We start from the raw sequence: 16,197 nt of genomic DNA, 5'->3' as shown, positions 1-16,197 counted from the left end.
ATTAGCTGATAGCAAGGACACCCCTGCCAATACCCACCCACTGCCCTCAGCCAATCCCACACACCAACAAGCTGAGACCTCACTTGACAATAGCCCCTCTCATCTCCAAAATCAACAACCAAAGCAACCCCTCCTAGCCTTTGGGCTGTTACCCAGACATCTCCACACCCACAGGCCAAGGCCCAATACCCGCAGTGCCAGGTGTGGGCTCTGCAGATTTTCCCAAGGATTCAACCAGCCCCAGAGGCTGTTTGCTAGTCATATCCATACACAAGGCATGCGATCTGATCGCTCCCTGAAGTGCTGCCCTGTGCCACCCTGTGTGCACCCTACACCACGTCTCCACCACCCTGTTCTCCCAGAGTCCGGGCCAGCCTCCTCTGCCTGTCCCTAAGGCTGGGGCCAGGGCTCAGAACACAGTAGGTCCTCAAGAAATGCTTGCTAAAGTCATTTACACACTGGTTCCACACACGTGTATTATCTAGAGGTGGAGATGGTCACCGACAACATTAACGCAAAATAAAGCAACTCGGGAAGTCCACAGTCTGAGCAGGAACGTGAGCCTCAAGTTCGGGCCCTCCCCGCCGTAGGCCATGACTTCTGCGGGCTGGGACCTCACTGCTGAGAAGCGGGGGGAACTTCTGAAATGGCTGCTTCCTGTAGGTGCCAGCCACCCACGTGCAGTAAAGGAGTGGGAGGGCTCTGGCCCTGGGGAGACCTAGGGGGCCACTCCCCTCCTGGACCCCGCTACCCCCCAGCCGGGTGCACACCCTGGATTGGGCTGTGCAATCCAATATGGTAGCCATTCTGTTGAAATGTGGCTAGTGAGACCTGAGAAACTGAATTTGACATTTTATTCCTTTTTAATTAATTCACAAAATGGCTACACAAGTTAGTCTTTGGAGAATTTCTAAGTACATATGACATAATTTTGGTATGGGAACCTATTTTCTTTCCTGGTAAATGGGATAAAATCTCAACACTGGTCAAGTATTTCTGAGGAAAATTTAGATTTTGGACTATAATATTCTTTATGTATAAAATACAGATTTCAAAGACTTACTATGAAAGAAGAATGTAAAGTATCTCATTAATACTTGACATATTGAAATGGTGATGTTTTTAGATGTAATGGGTTAAATAAAATATATTATTAAAATTAATTTCGCCCTGGCCAGTTTGGCTCAGTGGTTAGAGCGTTGGCCCGGGGACCAGAGAGTCCCGGGTTCGGTTCCCTCTAGGGGAATGTACCTCGGTTGCAGTTTGTTTCTGGCCCCAGTTGGGGTTGTGTGGGTGGCAACCAGTTGATGCGTCTCTCTCACATCGATATTTCTCTCTCTCTCTTCCTCTCTCTCTCCCTCCTGCTCTATCTGAAGATAAATGCAAAAATGTCCTTGGGTGAGGATAAAAAATAAAAATAAAATTAATTTTACCTCTTTCTCTTTGTCATTTTTTTCTTTATTGATTTTAGAGAGAGAGGGTGAGAGAGGGAGAGAGAGATGGAAACATCAATGAGAGAGAACATTGATTGGCCACCTCCTGCATGCCTCCTACTGGGGATCTGGCCCACAACCTGAGCATGTGCCCTGACCGGGAATCGAACCAGCGACCTCTCAGTGCATGGGTCAACACTCAACCACTAAGCCACACCGGCCGAGCTCTTTGTCATTTTTAATGTGGGTACTAGAAAATTTTAAGTTATATTTGTGGCCCCCATTCTACTTCTATTGTATGGCACGGGATTATGGAATCTCTTAAGGTACTTCCTTTTTTAATATTCTGACATTTTACAAATCTACATCCCTTTGATGCTGGGTAATTATTTAATTATCTGGGTTTCCCTGTCTGGCATTATACCCGTCCCATTTTTGTGTTGGCATCTTGATTTTCCAAAGGAAAATTGCTTCAGGGAGACTAATCTTCACCCCCAACTATAGGGCTGGACGTATGACCAAGGCCTAGCCAATCAGAGAAGAACACCCTCCCTATGATCACCGTGATTGGTTCAGGTATGACACATGACCACCAGGCACAGCCAGTGAGACTCCGTTTGACTGAAAGTTTGGAAATGAGCCCACCTTCCCCTGGGGTTGCTGAGGGAGAAAGACGAAGCCCAGGCCTGCTGGCCGCCAGCTTGCCCCTGTGAGAGGACAGCCCGCCTGACAAGGAAGCCAACACAGAATAAGACTCGAGAGTGAAGAGAGTCCACGCCTTGTATCCCAAGCCAGGAACTACCCCTGGGCTTTTACAGAAGACAAAAAAAAAATCCTTTTAGTTTAAGACAGTTCGAAGTGGAATTCTGTCCCCTGAATCTTGACTAATCTATGGACCGTGGTTATCCCCTTAGTCCTAGCTCTAATGATCATGTTCCAACTCCGCTGGGCCTTCCACCTCGCACCCTGTGCAGCTGGCCCTTCCCGCGCTCTCGCCCTGCCGCGCCGTTCTCCCGAGACTGTCCTGCGTGGCCGCTCTCACCGGTCACCAGCAGGGGCATCCTGCAGGGACACCACCCAGCCCATTCGCCTCCCTGCGTGTCCACATGCCATTCCACCCCTGGGGAAATCCCTCCCTCTCAGCCCTGCCCCCCCTCCCCACTGCATCACGGGACTTGGCACATCTCACCATTCAAGCCTCAACTACTCTTTTCAGGGTCACCAATAACCTCTGCAGTGCTAAATTCGGTGGTCACTTCTCTGTCGAGCATTGTGACTTCTTGGCAACATTCCACACAACTGACTATTCCCACTTCTTGAGAGGTTTCTCTCCATACTAACGTACCCTCTTCCTTCTACCTCACTGACCACTCCTTCTCGATCTCTCCATCCATCCATCCATCATCCATCCATCCATCCATCCATCCATCCATTTTCTTCATGTGTTCTGCCAACAGATATTTACTAAGAGCCCACTACTTGCCAAGCCCTCGGCCAGGCAGTCATCAGTCAACAGGACAAAGCCCTGCCCACGGAGTCTACATTGCAGAGCCAGTCTTCCCTGTTGATTCTCCACCTCTGCGCAACCTCTAAACGTTGGCGTGTGCTGAGGCTCATCTCAGGGACCCCTCGTCGTTTCCGTCTTGTCCATACCACGACTTTCTATTCCATCCATGTATTGATGACTCCCCAATGTCTATCCCTAGACCGGCTGTTTCTCCTGAACTCCAGACCCGTCTATCCAACCGCCTGCTTGATTTACCCACGTGGGTATCTACAAGCTGTCTCCAGCTTGACATGTTGAAAACAGAAATATGTATTCCCCCCTCTCAGCCTAAACCTGTTTCTCCACCTCCCATTCTCCATCTCAGTGACTGGCACCACCATCCACCCAGTTGCTCAGGCCAAAGCCCTAAGAGTCAACCTGATTCCTATCTTTTCTTTTCGCCTCACAACTAATCTATCAGCCAATTCTGTCAGCTCTGCCTCCACAGTGTTCTCTGATGTCCACTTTTCTGTTTCCTCCTGTTCTCTAGTCCAGGCCACCATCATCCATCCCTGGACAACTAGAATGACCCCCTTTGGTTTCCCAGCTTCGATGTATGCCCATCACCCCTACCTATTCCTCACGCCATAGCTGGAATCATCTTCTCAAAATGTAAGTGAGATCATGTCATCCCTCTCCCCAAAACCCTCAGTAAAGAGCGTGGGAGAAGACATTTGCAACAGGTATGAAAAACAATGGATTAGTAATGCGAAAATATAAACAACTCCCACTAATTCATTCGAAAAAGACAGCCTTTAGAAAAATGGACGAGGAGCATGAACAGATAATTCACACGAGAAGAAACTCCAAGAGCCAATAAATGCAAAATTACATGTTTAGCCTCACCAGTAATCATGGAAATGCAAATTAAAACGAGTTACCACTTTACACCCAAAACATTGTCAAAAATTTAAAAGGCAGACAATATCAACCGTTGGCAAGGATACAAAGGAATGGGAACTTGCAGACGCGACTAGCGGTGATATAAATTAGCATGCCAACTTTGGAGAGCCATCTGGCAACTTCTATTTTTTTTTCTTCTTCTTCTTTCTTGATTTGAGAGAGAGAGGAAGGGAGAGGGAGAGAGAGAGAGAAACATCGATGAGAGAGAACACTGATTAGCTACATCTTGCACGCCCCCCACTGGAGATCGGGCCCGCAACCTGGGCATGTGCCCTGACTGGGAATCGAACCAGCAACCTCTTAGTGCATGGGTCAACCTTCAACCACTGAGCCGCACTGGCCGAGGCAACTTCTTATAGTGTTGAAAATGAGCACAGCCCTCAACCCACTCAGCCCATATTTCAGAATCAGTTGTAATAGTGAAAAAACAAGATACAACCTAAATATCTCTCAACAGAGATATTGATGTGTATGACGTCTATATACATGTAATGCTACACAGCAGTTGAAATAATTAACTAAGTGGATTCAGCATCTGTCAAACATGGTCACATGCTGAAAGGCAGCCACTAGCAGGCATGTGCATGCTGGTCCCCTTGATGCAAACGTAAAATTCTCAACTTAAAGAGAAAAATGACTTCCCATTACCCTCAGAGTAAATCCTCGTTCCTGCCCTGGACCACGAGGTGTCTGTGACCTGGCTCTTGTCCGGCTCTGTCTCCATCTCAAACCACACACGGAGCTCCAGCCACATGAGACTTCCCCAAGCGTCCCTCAGACACCTCTGTTCATGTCCACCTTAGGGCCTTTCCATTAACTGCTCCCCTGCCTGGCACCTCCCCTAATGCAGGCTCCCCATCACCTCCAGATATTCTGCTTGTTCGGTTCTTTCCTGCTTGTTTCTTTGTCTCTCCCCACTAGATTCTAGGCTCCAGGAGAGACCCTGCCTTCCTTGCTCAGTGCTGTATCACCGACAGACAGCATTTCATAAGAGCTCAGCGAGTACTTGCTGAATGAGTGAATGTCACTTCCTCCAGGAAGACGTTCCTGAATTTCTAGACTCAGAGACATTTCTTAACTGTATTTCTACATCACTCTGGCTCGGCTCTCTCAGCAGCTTGCCCACTGCGATTCGGGCACTCTCGATCTGGGGTTCTCGGAAGGATGGCAAGGGCCTCCCTGAACACCCTAATGTGTAGGCAAAATTTCATGGGCTTACTACATTTTCTAGGGAGTTTGTGTCGTATTCTTAAAGGCTCTATGATCCCTGGCAGGTTTGGCCCAGCGGTTAGAGCGTTGGACTGCGGTCCAGAGAGACCCGGTTCGGTTCCCACTAAGGGCACATACCTCGGTTGCAGTTTGTCCCCGGCCCTGGTTGGGTCATGTGGGAGGCAACCACTCGATGTGTCCCTTTCATGTAGATGTTCCTCTCTCTCCCTCCCACTCTATCTGAACAAAAAATGGAAAAATGTCCTCAGGTGAGGATAAAAAAAAGGGGGGGGGTCTATGACACTGACACACAAACCATTTTTGTTTAATCCTCACCCAAGGATACTTCTCTCCCCCATTTATCTTCAGATAGAGTGGAAGGAAGGGGGAGGTGGAGGAGAGAGAGAGAAACATCGATGTGAGAGAGACACACCAATTGGTTGCTTCCCGCACAACCCCAACCAGGGCCAGGGATGAACCCGCAACTGAAGTACGTGCCCTTGACCAGAATCAAACCCGTGATTCTGGTCCGCAGGCCAACGCTCTAACCACTGAGCAAAACTGGCCAGGGCCAAAACATTTTTATAGCACTGCTGTTTCAGTTGGGTGATCCAGTGACCAGGTCCTCCCCACTGTGGGCTGCTTGAACACACATCTGCCATTGCCTTGCAGAATGCCAGGGCAGTGCCGGGCACGTAGTAGGAGAATCTCCGTGGCAGCTCGAATGAGTGACAAGTGAACAGGTGCATGCTTTCGGAGCCCAGATACCAGGCTGATTTGCACTCTCAGAGCCCTTGGGAGCCTGAGACATCGGGACCAGAACGGACGGGAACAGACAGGGAACAGAAAGCTGGCCTCAGAGGCAGGAGGCCGAGCCAGGCAGGTAGCGCCCCGGACCAGGCTCTCCTCTTGCTCATCCTGAGCCCAGAAGTGCTGATCCGTTACAGGTTTTTCATCCCTGATGCTGGCTGCGCCCTCTTCCTCCCTCCGCCTCACCCCGGAAGGTGAACCGGCTTTGGGGCCATAGGTGTATCAGCTGAGATCAATGCCCTCGTCTGGCTCAGGCAGCCCCATGGAAACCCCACAACAAGGCGCCCAAACAGAGACCAAGCCCATTCTGGGAAAGGCAAGGGGCCAGCGGGGTGCCTCCTCCACCAGAGACTTAGGAATCTAGAAATTCCGGCGAGGCCAACTGAGCAAGGGGTGTGGGACACGCGGCCTCATTCTGTAGAGAGAAGAAACCCAGGCTCCAGGATCTGCCCCCATGTGCCAGGGGCCAGAGTCCTTCTCCAAGGCCACCCTGCACACCCCTAGGGACAAGTCCTTTCTTGAGAAGTTCATGAGTGAAGTCCAAGCAGGCTGAGCCCTCGGGGATCATGGGGAATATTTAATAAAACTGTTGGCTACCATTGACTGAGGTCTACCCTGTACGTAATCCACACTGTTACGAATGCAATCCTCACAATATGCCTCTGAGCTCCATTTAATAGAAGAGGAAACTGAGGCAGAAAAGGCCAGGTAGCTTCACAAGGACCTTCGCCCAACAAGTGGCAGAGCTGAGATGCAAACAGGTCACCTGACACCTATGACCTTAACCTCCACTTTAGAGTGGCCAAGAAAGGAGCCCAAACTTGGTCACGCAGTCACCCTGGCAGGGGAATCACCTCTACTTTCTCCATTCTAAAGATGAGCAAACAGAGACTCAGAGAGGCTAAGTAATCTGCCCAAGGTCACACAGCAAGGCAAGCAATGGCAGAGACCCACGCCTGTCTGACTCAAACATCCTGGAACTGTCCGCCCTATGAGGGCTGGGCTGCGGTGGCCACTCCCATCTCCCCACCCCTCCCCACTCCAAGTCCAGAGTGCAATGAAGTCATTCCCTAGGTTGAATCTCCAAGACACGAACCAGCACCTGACACAATATCTGGGGAAAAGTCTGAGCTTGATGAATAAACGTATGAATGTATGAATGAATGAATGAACGAACGAACGAACTACTGAAGCATAAATGGATGAGTAAGTTTCTCCTGACTACCGTCTCTTCTCTCAGAAGAGAGTCTGAGATTCCCTGCGGGACAGTCAGACCCAGGCTCCCACCAAACGTTCCCCGTCCGTCTGGACAACCCTCCGTGACGAGGTGAAGAGATGGGCCTGCATGCGCTCCTGGGGGCCAGCCTCGTCGCGGAGCACGTCTGCACACACGCTCCCGCGCTTCCCCACAGCCGCCGTGCGAGGCGGGCCGCTGCCCGTGTCACCGGAGGAGCCTGCAGGGCAGAGCGGTGGGTGAGCCGTGACCCGGGAACCAGTGACGGAGCGGAGGTCACGTCGGATCGCTCACCCCTCCTCCGGCCTGTCCCTGTGTACGTCAGAGATGGAATTACAGGCTGGCCAGGGGTTAGTCCCAAGTCCACAGGCCGACTGGTCAGGGAGCAGCATCGGGTCCTCGTTTAGGGGGAAATGAAATGGAGACGAAGACGGTCCACGGGATGTGCGCAGAGGCCCCAGTCAGACAGCACGCCCAGGCCGGAGACTTCCGAGAGCTGCGTGGCCCCAGGGGGGTCAGGCCAGAAACCAGGCAGAATCAGGGGCATCCGCCAAAGTTGCCAAAACAGGCGCAAGCCCAGCCAGGACAGCCCCACGAGCCTAGGGGCAGAATCGGCGCTGGCCCCGCCTGCCTCCTGCCCAAGCCTCCTGGCAGGGCACAGGGTCATCGTCGGGGACGCCAGATGCCAGATAAGGGGCTGGGAGGGCAGAACCTCTCTGTCTAAGGCCCGCACCAGACAGCCCAGCACAATGGTTCTCTCAGGCAGGCAGACAATTCGCCCTTTCAGGCGGAGGGCAGCCAGGCTGGCACCCCTACCCCTCTGTCTCTCTGGCTCCCGTAAGTGAATCACCCCGAATGAATGGCCCTGGGAACAATGAATGGGAAGCAGGTTTGAGATCTTCCTGAGCAAACAGAAGGCTGGATCCTAGGCTCACGCATGCCGCTGCTGCTGAAGACCTCTGCGTGGATGCTCAGGGTCACGAGCCACCACCACCATGTCACAGAATTGTCACTAACTGTGACCATCAGAACCATAGAAGGTCAGGTTCAGAGCATCACGGGTTGTTCGAGAGCTACGGATTGTTCTCACAGAGCCTCGGAAAGCCAGTGTCCCAGAACCATCCATCCCAAGCCTAGAATCACCAGCTCAGGGAGTCACAGACTTGTAGGACCATCAAGCCATCAGTTGGCAGAACCCAGCTCTTTAGAGAAGAGAAAGGTCTTAGAGACCATCCTGTCTAAAACTTCATGTTGTAGGTAAGGAAACTGAGTCAGCTCATCGCGGTCACAGAGCTAGGGCTAGGACGCACACCCCGCCACTCTGCACCCTCCCTCCACGTCCGAGGAAGACGGGAAGGGCTGCGGCCGCCTGAGCTCCTGGACACCTGGCCCAGGAACCTGCCCTTAGGGACTGGCCTGGCCCCGCTCCGAGGGATCACCTGACGCTGTCAGGGCACCTGTGGTCAAGCCCTTGCACTGCGTCAGCAGCTGAGGCTTTGTGAGCGCTCATGTCAGGATGATGCAGTTGGCAGGTCTAGACAGGTGTGGATTCTTTTAACCAATCCCTCGGTCCCCTGCCTAATAAGGGAGAACAGTGCATCCTCATGATTTTTACCTGAACGTGTGCCCACTGGTGATCACGCAGGGAGAGAGCTGGTCCTCTCCTGGGTTTCAGCCTGGAATGCCCATTGCCTCATCGGGGTCAGTGCAGTTCACTCCACACAAGGAAACGCAGCCTCACTTCCCAAGAGCCTGTCACATGCTGGGCTCAGAGAAGCTACTAAGAAAGAGGCTGGGCCCACCTCCAAGGCCCCACTAGTCCACCGAGAGTCACATTTGCACAGTATGGTAGCAATAAATACCGAAGAGACGGGAGTTGAGAAAGGCTTCGTGAAAGAGGGTCGCATTTAAACTGAGCCCCAGAGAGCTCGCTGCATCAGTTCCTGACTTCTGCTCCTGGCTGTTTTGCAGTAACAAGAATTAGAATGACCTCACCTTAAACACCTAGAAAACGGAACAAAATTTTTAAAAACGGAACAAAATTTAAAAAAAAAACTGTTTTGCCCAGCTGGTGTGGCTCAGTGGTTGAGCATTGACCCATGCACTGAGAGGTTGCCAGTTAGATCCTGGTCAGGGCACGTGCCCAGGTTGCGGGCCAAATCCCCGGCAGGGGGCATACAGGAGGTGGTCAATCCATGTTCTCTCTCATCGATGTTTCTATCTCTCTCTCCCTTCCCCTTCCTCTCTCTCTAAAATCAATAAAGGGAAAAAAAACAAAACAGTTTTCAAACAATGAAAAACAGGCACGGCAGTATATATTCCCTAAGAGGAGAGAAATAAATGAGGGGAACCTCTGATTGTCCTGTTTTTCTGCCTGGAGTCAATTCCAGACCATGGTTCAGGAAGGGGAATCCCAAGTATATATTACTCTTACTGAATTAAAGTGGTGGAGATTGTCCGGCCGGTGTGGCTCGGTGTGACCACTGATGGGAGCACATGCCCAGTTTGTGGCCCAAACCCCCAGTAGGGAGCATGCAGGAGGCGACCAATCAATTGTCATTGATGTCTCTATCTTGCTCTCCCTCTCCCTTCCTCTCTCTCTAAAAATAAAGAAAGAAAAAAATGTTGGAGACGGGAGTGCAGGGATGCAGCTGGAAGTTGCGTGTCAAAGTTCCAGAAACAAGGAAGCAGTACAGGAGCTCTAGAAATTTGCATGTGACCTTCTGGAGTTGTTGCTGAGTCCTAGGGTGAAATTCCACGAGACCAGGTAAAGAACAACTGAAAATAGCAAGCTGGCCCTGGCCAGTTTGGCTCAGCGGTTGGAGCATCAGCTCATGGTCTGGAGAGACCTGGGTTTGGTTCCCACTAAAGGCATGTACCTTGGTTGCAGTTTGTCCCCGGCCTCAGTTGGGGTTGTGTGGGTGGCGACCACTCGATGTGTCTCTCTCACATCAATGTTTCTCTCTCTCTCTCTCTTCCTCCCTCTCTCCCTCTCATTCTATGAATGCAAAAAGTGTCCTCAGGTGAGGATTAAAAAAAAAGTGGCAGCCCTGGCCGGTTTGGCTCAGCGGTTAGAGTGTCGGCCTGCGGTACAGAGAGACCCGGGTTCGGTTCCCGCTAAGGGCACGTACCTTGGTTGCAGTTTGTCCCCGGCCCTGGTTGGTCATGCGGGTGGCAGCCACTCGATGTGTCCCTTCACGTCGATGTTTCTCTCTCTCTCTCCCTTCCTCTCTCTCCCTCCCACTCTATCTGTACAAAAAATGGAAAAAGCCTCGGGTGAGGATAAAAAAAAAAAAAAGTGGCAAGCTGAACTATTCCCAAAGCTCACACCACAGAGGGGACATTTGGATTATGACCAGCCCGAGTGGTGAGAAGTCATTGAAAACCTAGAACCTTCAGGGAAGACTTTGTAGAAGTCATGCCTTAGCTGTTAGCTGAGCTATGAGGGCAGGCTAGTCTGGACCAGTCCTGGCAAAGCTTTAAAACATGCTTCAAAGGGATGAAGCTGACCTGCAAGTAACCTAGCTACCTGTTCCAACAAAGCCCAACTTCTTTATAGGAAGACAACAAAATTGAGACACTCAACTATGTAACACCCATAGTGTCCGGCATCAAGTCAGACAATACTACCTGTGCCAAGAGGCAGGAAAATGTGATTCATAATCAATAGAAAAAGCAATTAAGAAATAAACCCAGAAATGACAGAGATGAGGAAACTAGCATACAAAGATCTTAGATGTTGAAGTATTTAAAATATATATAAGCTTAATGAGGAGAAAAATGAAAGATATAAAAAAAATCAAGTGGAACTTTTAGAGGTGAAAGATATAATATCTAAAATTAAAAAAAAAATTTTTTAAATTTTTACTAGATGAGATTAACAGCAGATTAAACAACACAGAAGAAAAGTAACTGACCCTGAGGGCATAGCAATATAATCTATCTAAAATGAAGCACAGGAAGAAAAAAAGACTGGGAAAAAAATGAACAGCTTAGTGTGATACGACACCAAATGGTCATGTATAATCAAAGAAGAGGAGAGAGAAAGAAAAAAAATAATAATAACAAGAAATATCTTTGAAGGAGTAATGGTTGTCAATTTTCTAAATTTGATTTAAAAAATATAAACCCACAGATCCAGAATCTCAATAAACCCCACGGAGGATAAACATAAAAACCCCACACCAAGGTACATCATAATCAAATTGCTGAAAACCAATAATAGCAAGAAAATCGTAAAAGCAGACAGAGAAAGAGACATGTTCCATGCCGAGGAGCAATGACAAGAATGGAAAGATTTTTCCAGCAGAAACTATGCAAGCCAGGGGACAACGGGTTCTCTCCAAAGCACTGAGAGAAAACCCCGTCAACCTAAAATTCTAGGTTCCCAGCCATAATACCCTTTCAACAATGAAGGAGAAATAAAAACGTGTTCATTCAAACAAAAACAAAGAGAATGTGTCGCCCTCAGACCTGCACTGTAAGAAATATAGGACGTGTTTCAGGCGAAAGAAAAATTATACTGGATGGAAACTTGAGTCTACACAAAGGAATCAACATGTGAATAAATATAAAGGCATTTCTTCCTCATCTGTCAACTTCTTTAAAAGATAAGCAAAAATGACAGTGTGTGCTGGGGTTCCCACCAGATGTAAAAGCCAAAGGGGAGACAACAGCATATACAGGACAGAATGGGGAGAGGAAGTGTACTGTCATCACACGTTTCTTATGTTACCTGTCGTACTGGCTCTGGAGTGCGTCGACTCAGCGACGCGGGAACTGCCCCCAGGATTTCTTTCCCCGTGTAGTTCCAAGTGAGCGTGGGTCACAGAGACACTGTGGGCAACATCTGGAAGATGGAGTAACGCAGGAGCCACGTGCTTTTCTGTTTCGAGTTTGTCTGTCTGTTGTTTCTTGTGTTTGGATCACTCAGAAAGTGACACCAAGGACACCAGGCGCAGCTCACACACAGTCGCTAAGCTGCTGTCACACTGTCATCGCGAAGGCAGCAGCTGGGCCACAGCGTGTGCCGCCACCCTCAGGTTCTCCGGTCCCTGGCCCAGGGGAGTGCTCAGCTTCACGATGAGAAGCCCCAGGTTTCCCTATAGGCCCTTCGCGTCACTGAAGTCACTCTCTTGGAAGAGGTGAGAGAGGACCTTGGGCACTGGTTTGTCTCTGCCCTTCTCCCACTTCGAAGCATCTCTCCTTCCCCGTTCCCTCCTTTCAGTCAGAAGAGGACCTTTGATAAATTGTTTAGCCAGCTCCATAGAATTGTATAAGGTTACATTCTTATAATAAACCCATTTGATACACCACTCCCCGTGGTTCGGCTCCCTTGATCGAACCCTGACTAACAATTGTACAAAGTGGTATAATATTATGTAAATACTTTGTGATAAGTTAAAGATGCATATAATTAGCCCTTAAGTAACTACTAAAAAAAAAAAAAAAAAAAAAAAGAGTGACGATAAAGTGAAATCATAAAAAGAATCCCAAAGAAGCCAGACAAAGGGAAATTAAGGAACAAAAGGGCAATGGGACAAATAGAAAGCAAGTAGCAAGACAGTAGATTTAAATCCGACCTGTCAATAATGACTTTAAATGCAAATTTTTCTAAAAATCCATTTAAAGGCACAGATTGTCAGATTGGATTTAAAAGGCAAGACCCAACTGCATGCTGCCTACAAGAAACCCACTTTAAATATAAAGAAACAGATCGAAGTGAAAAGACGGGAAAACACGTAGAAAGACACTCCTAAGAAAGCCAGAGTGGCTGTGTCAACATCAGACAAGTAGACTTCAGAACAAGGGATACTGTCAGAGATTAAGAAGGATATTTATTAACAAGAAAGGGATCAAGTCATTAAGAGGCTACAACACTCTTAAATATGCATGCACCTAATAACAGAGCTTCAAAACACATGAAGCAAAAACAGACACATCTGCCAGGAGACACAGACAAACCCACAAGCAGAGCTGGGAATTCCAACCCCCGTAATTGATAGAACAAATAGACAGAAAGTCATCAAGGATACAGAAAATGTGAACAACACTGTCAACTCACCTGACCTAATTGGCCTTTATAGAATACCCCACCTAACAACAGAGTACACACTATTTTGAAGGACACACCAAGGCACACCAAACGCGGGGCCATAGAACATGTCTCACTCGGTACATTGAAAAGGATTGCAGTCACCACACTGATTCCAGAGAGAGAACAGTAAGGGATGCACAAGTTTTCTGAAGCTCGCAGACGGAAAACTTTCTGTACAATGCAAATGAGTCATCGTGAGCTGCTTACAAGTGACAGCCATGTGTCTTCAACCCTAGACAGATAGGTCTTAAAACCTAACTCCTTTCAAACCAGGGCATGAGTCAGAAGGGACCTCCAGGCCAGAGCAGCACGTCGTTGAAGGTCTGGCTGAAGGTTCAAAGGGAGGGTGCTGGTAATAGTGGCTTAAGTCAAGGAGCAGGACTATATATAGCTCATTCCCCGAGTTCCTACACCTCCTCCTGGGTGTCCCACAGCCATGTCCATGTGTCCAAAACCAAGCCAACAAACCCACAGCTTACCCCCGCGCTCCCTCCCCCGCGGGACCAGCCTCTTGATCCCTTCTTCTCACACCTGCTATTTCTTCTGAATTACCCATCCTGGCTAACAGCATCACTCAGGAACGTCTGCCTCTCCTTCAGTTCCCCGTCAGTCAGTCACTGAGTCCCACTGTCCCTCCTCATTGATCTCTGAAGCCCATCTTTCCCTTCCCACCGTCACTGCCGAGTTCCAGCCCTCTTCTCATTTCCCACCTTGTCCTCCGCCTGCCCCTCACTCTGCCGCCTTCTGCCCGGCTGGCTAATGCCGTCTCAACTTCCTTGTGTTTCATGCTTTAAACATCACACAATAACACCTATTTCTCATCAGAAAATATCTAATACAGGCAAACAAAACCCAAAATATATTTATTTTTTAAAAAATGTTTATTTATTGAACAGGGAAAGAGAGGAAGGGGGTGTGTATGAGAAAGAGAGAAACATTGATTTGTTGTTCCACTTATTCATTCGTTGGTTTCTCCTTGTATGTGTTCTGATCAAGATCAAACCCACAACCTTGGTGTATCAGGATGACGCGCTAACCAATTGAGCTACCTAGCCAGGGCCCAGAATATATTTCTTTTCTTAAAATAATTTTTTAAAATATTTTTTCTTTATTAATTTTAGAGAGAGAGGAAGGGAGAGGGAGAGAGAGATAGAAACATGGATGAGAGAGAACATTGATTGGCCGCCTCCTGCATGCCCCCCACTGGGGATCGGGCCCACAACCTGGGCATGTGCCCGGACCAGGAATCAAACTGGCGACCTCTTGATGCATGAGTCGACGCTCAACCACTGAGCCACACTGGCCGGGCCAAAATATATATATATATATTTTTTTTTATCCTCACCCGAGGACATTTTTCCATTTTTTTTTTCAGACAGAGCGGGAGGGAGAGAGAGGAAGAAAGAGAGAGAGAAACATCGATGTGAAGGGACACATCGAGTGGCTGCCACCCACACGACCAACCAGGGCCGGGGACAAACTGCAACCGAGGCACGTGCCCCTAGCGGGAACCGAACCCGGGTCTCTCTGTACCGCAGGCCGACGCTCTAACCGCTGAGCCAAACCGGCCAGGGCCAAAATATATTTCTTAATAAATAGAAGTAAAAGCAGTTGTAACTTCTCACCAGCCCCCACCCCATGATAACCACAGTTTATATTTTAGATGACTAGCCTTCCAACTCTTTTTTAAACATTTATTTATATTCTTTGCAAAATGGGATTGCTCTAAATGTACCACTAGGGTGACCCAGATCACCTGGACGGTCTCGGGTGGAGCATTGAAGTCCCACGTCCCAGGAGGGCACTCGGCCCTGGGCAGACTGGGATGCTCGGAACCTTGACATGTCGGTGTTTGTTTACTGTATTTGCACATTTTGATGGTGATAACATTCAACTATATCTTTATTTTAAAGACGGTAGTCCTGGCTGGTTGCTAAGTGGTTAGAGCATCAGCACGCAGACCAATGAGTCGCAGGTTCAATTCCAGTCAAGGGCACGTACCTTGATTGCAGTTCATCTCTGGCCCTGGTCGGGTTGTGCAGGAGGCAGCCAGTCGATGTGTCTCTCTCACATCGATGTTTCTCTCCCTCCCTCCCACTCTATCTGATAAATAGAAAAATATCTTCCTGTGAGGATTAAAAAAAAAAAAAAGACTGTAGGCATGACAACATGTATATATGTTGAAATGATCTTTTAAAAGTAAAAACCCACTCACCGTGCTTGGACGTGCCGCACAGCGCGCAGCGGTGAGCGCCAGAGCGGGGGTGGGCGGAGCGGTCCAGGAGCCGCAGGAGAAGACACCTTGATGCAAAGTGGGAAAGTCCCACAATTCATGTGTGTCCTGTGTCTCGTGTTCTAAGTTGTGCTGTTGAGGACAACTGGGCAGCCACGTGCGAAGGAATAAAACTGGACCCCTACCTTACACCATACACAAAAATGAACTCGCAGTGGATTAAAAACTTGAACATATGACTTGAAACCATGATACTGTTAAAGAAAAACACAGGTGGGCCCTGGCCGGTTTGGCTCAGCGGTCAGAGCGTTGGCCCGCAGACCAGAGAGTCCTGGGTTCGGTTCCCACTAAGGGCACGGACCTCAGTTGCAGTTCGTCCCTGACCCCAGTTGGGGTTGTGTGGGTGGCGACCACTCAATGTGTCTCTCTCACATCAATGTTTCTCTCTCCCTCTCTCCCTCCCGCTCTATCTAAAGATAAATGCAAAAATGTCTTCAAGTGAGGATTTAAAAAAAGAAAAGAAAAACACAGGTCATAAGCCCCTAGACATCGGTCTTATTGATGTTTTTTGGGCAAAAACCAACTTCATCTACCACCTCCCCCACCCCCAGGAAGCTACACCGAACCATGTCTATTCCCGGAAAACCCATATTCTCCCTCCCAGGCCTTTGCACAAGCCGTTCCCACCGCCAGTTTCCAGACCCTGCACCCCTTCACCTCTGGGCTAATATG

This window comes from Molossus molossus, unplaced genomic scaffold (genome assembly GCF_014108415.1).
Source record: "Molossus molossus isolate mMolMol1 unplaced genomic scaffold, mMolMol1.p scaffold_m16_p_12, whole genome shotgun sequence".
Taxonomy (NCBI): Eukaryota; Metazoa; Chordata; class Mammalia; order Chiroptera; family Molossidae; genus Molossus; species Molossus molossus.
Note: the sequence above shows the minus strand (reverse complement) of the source record.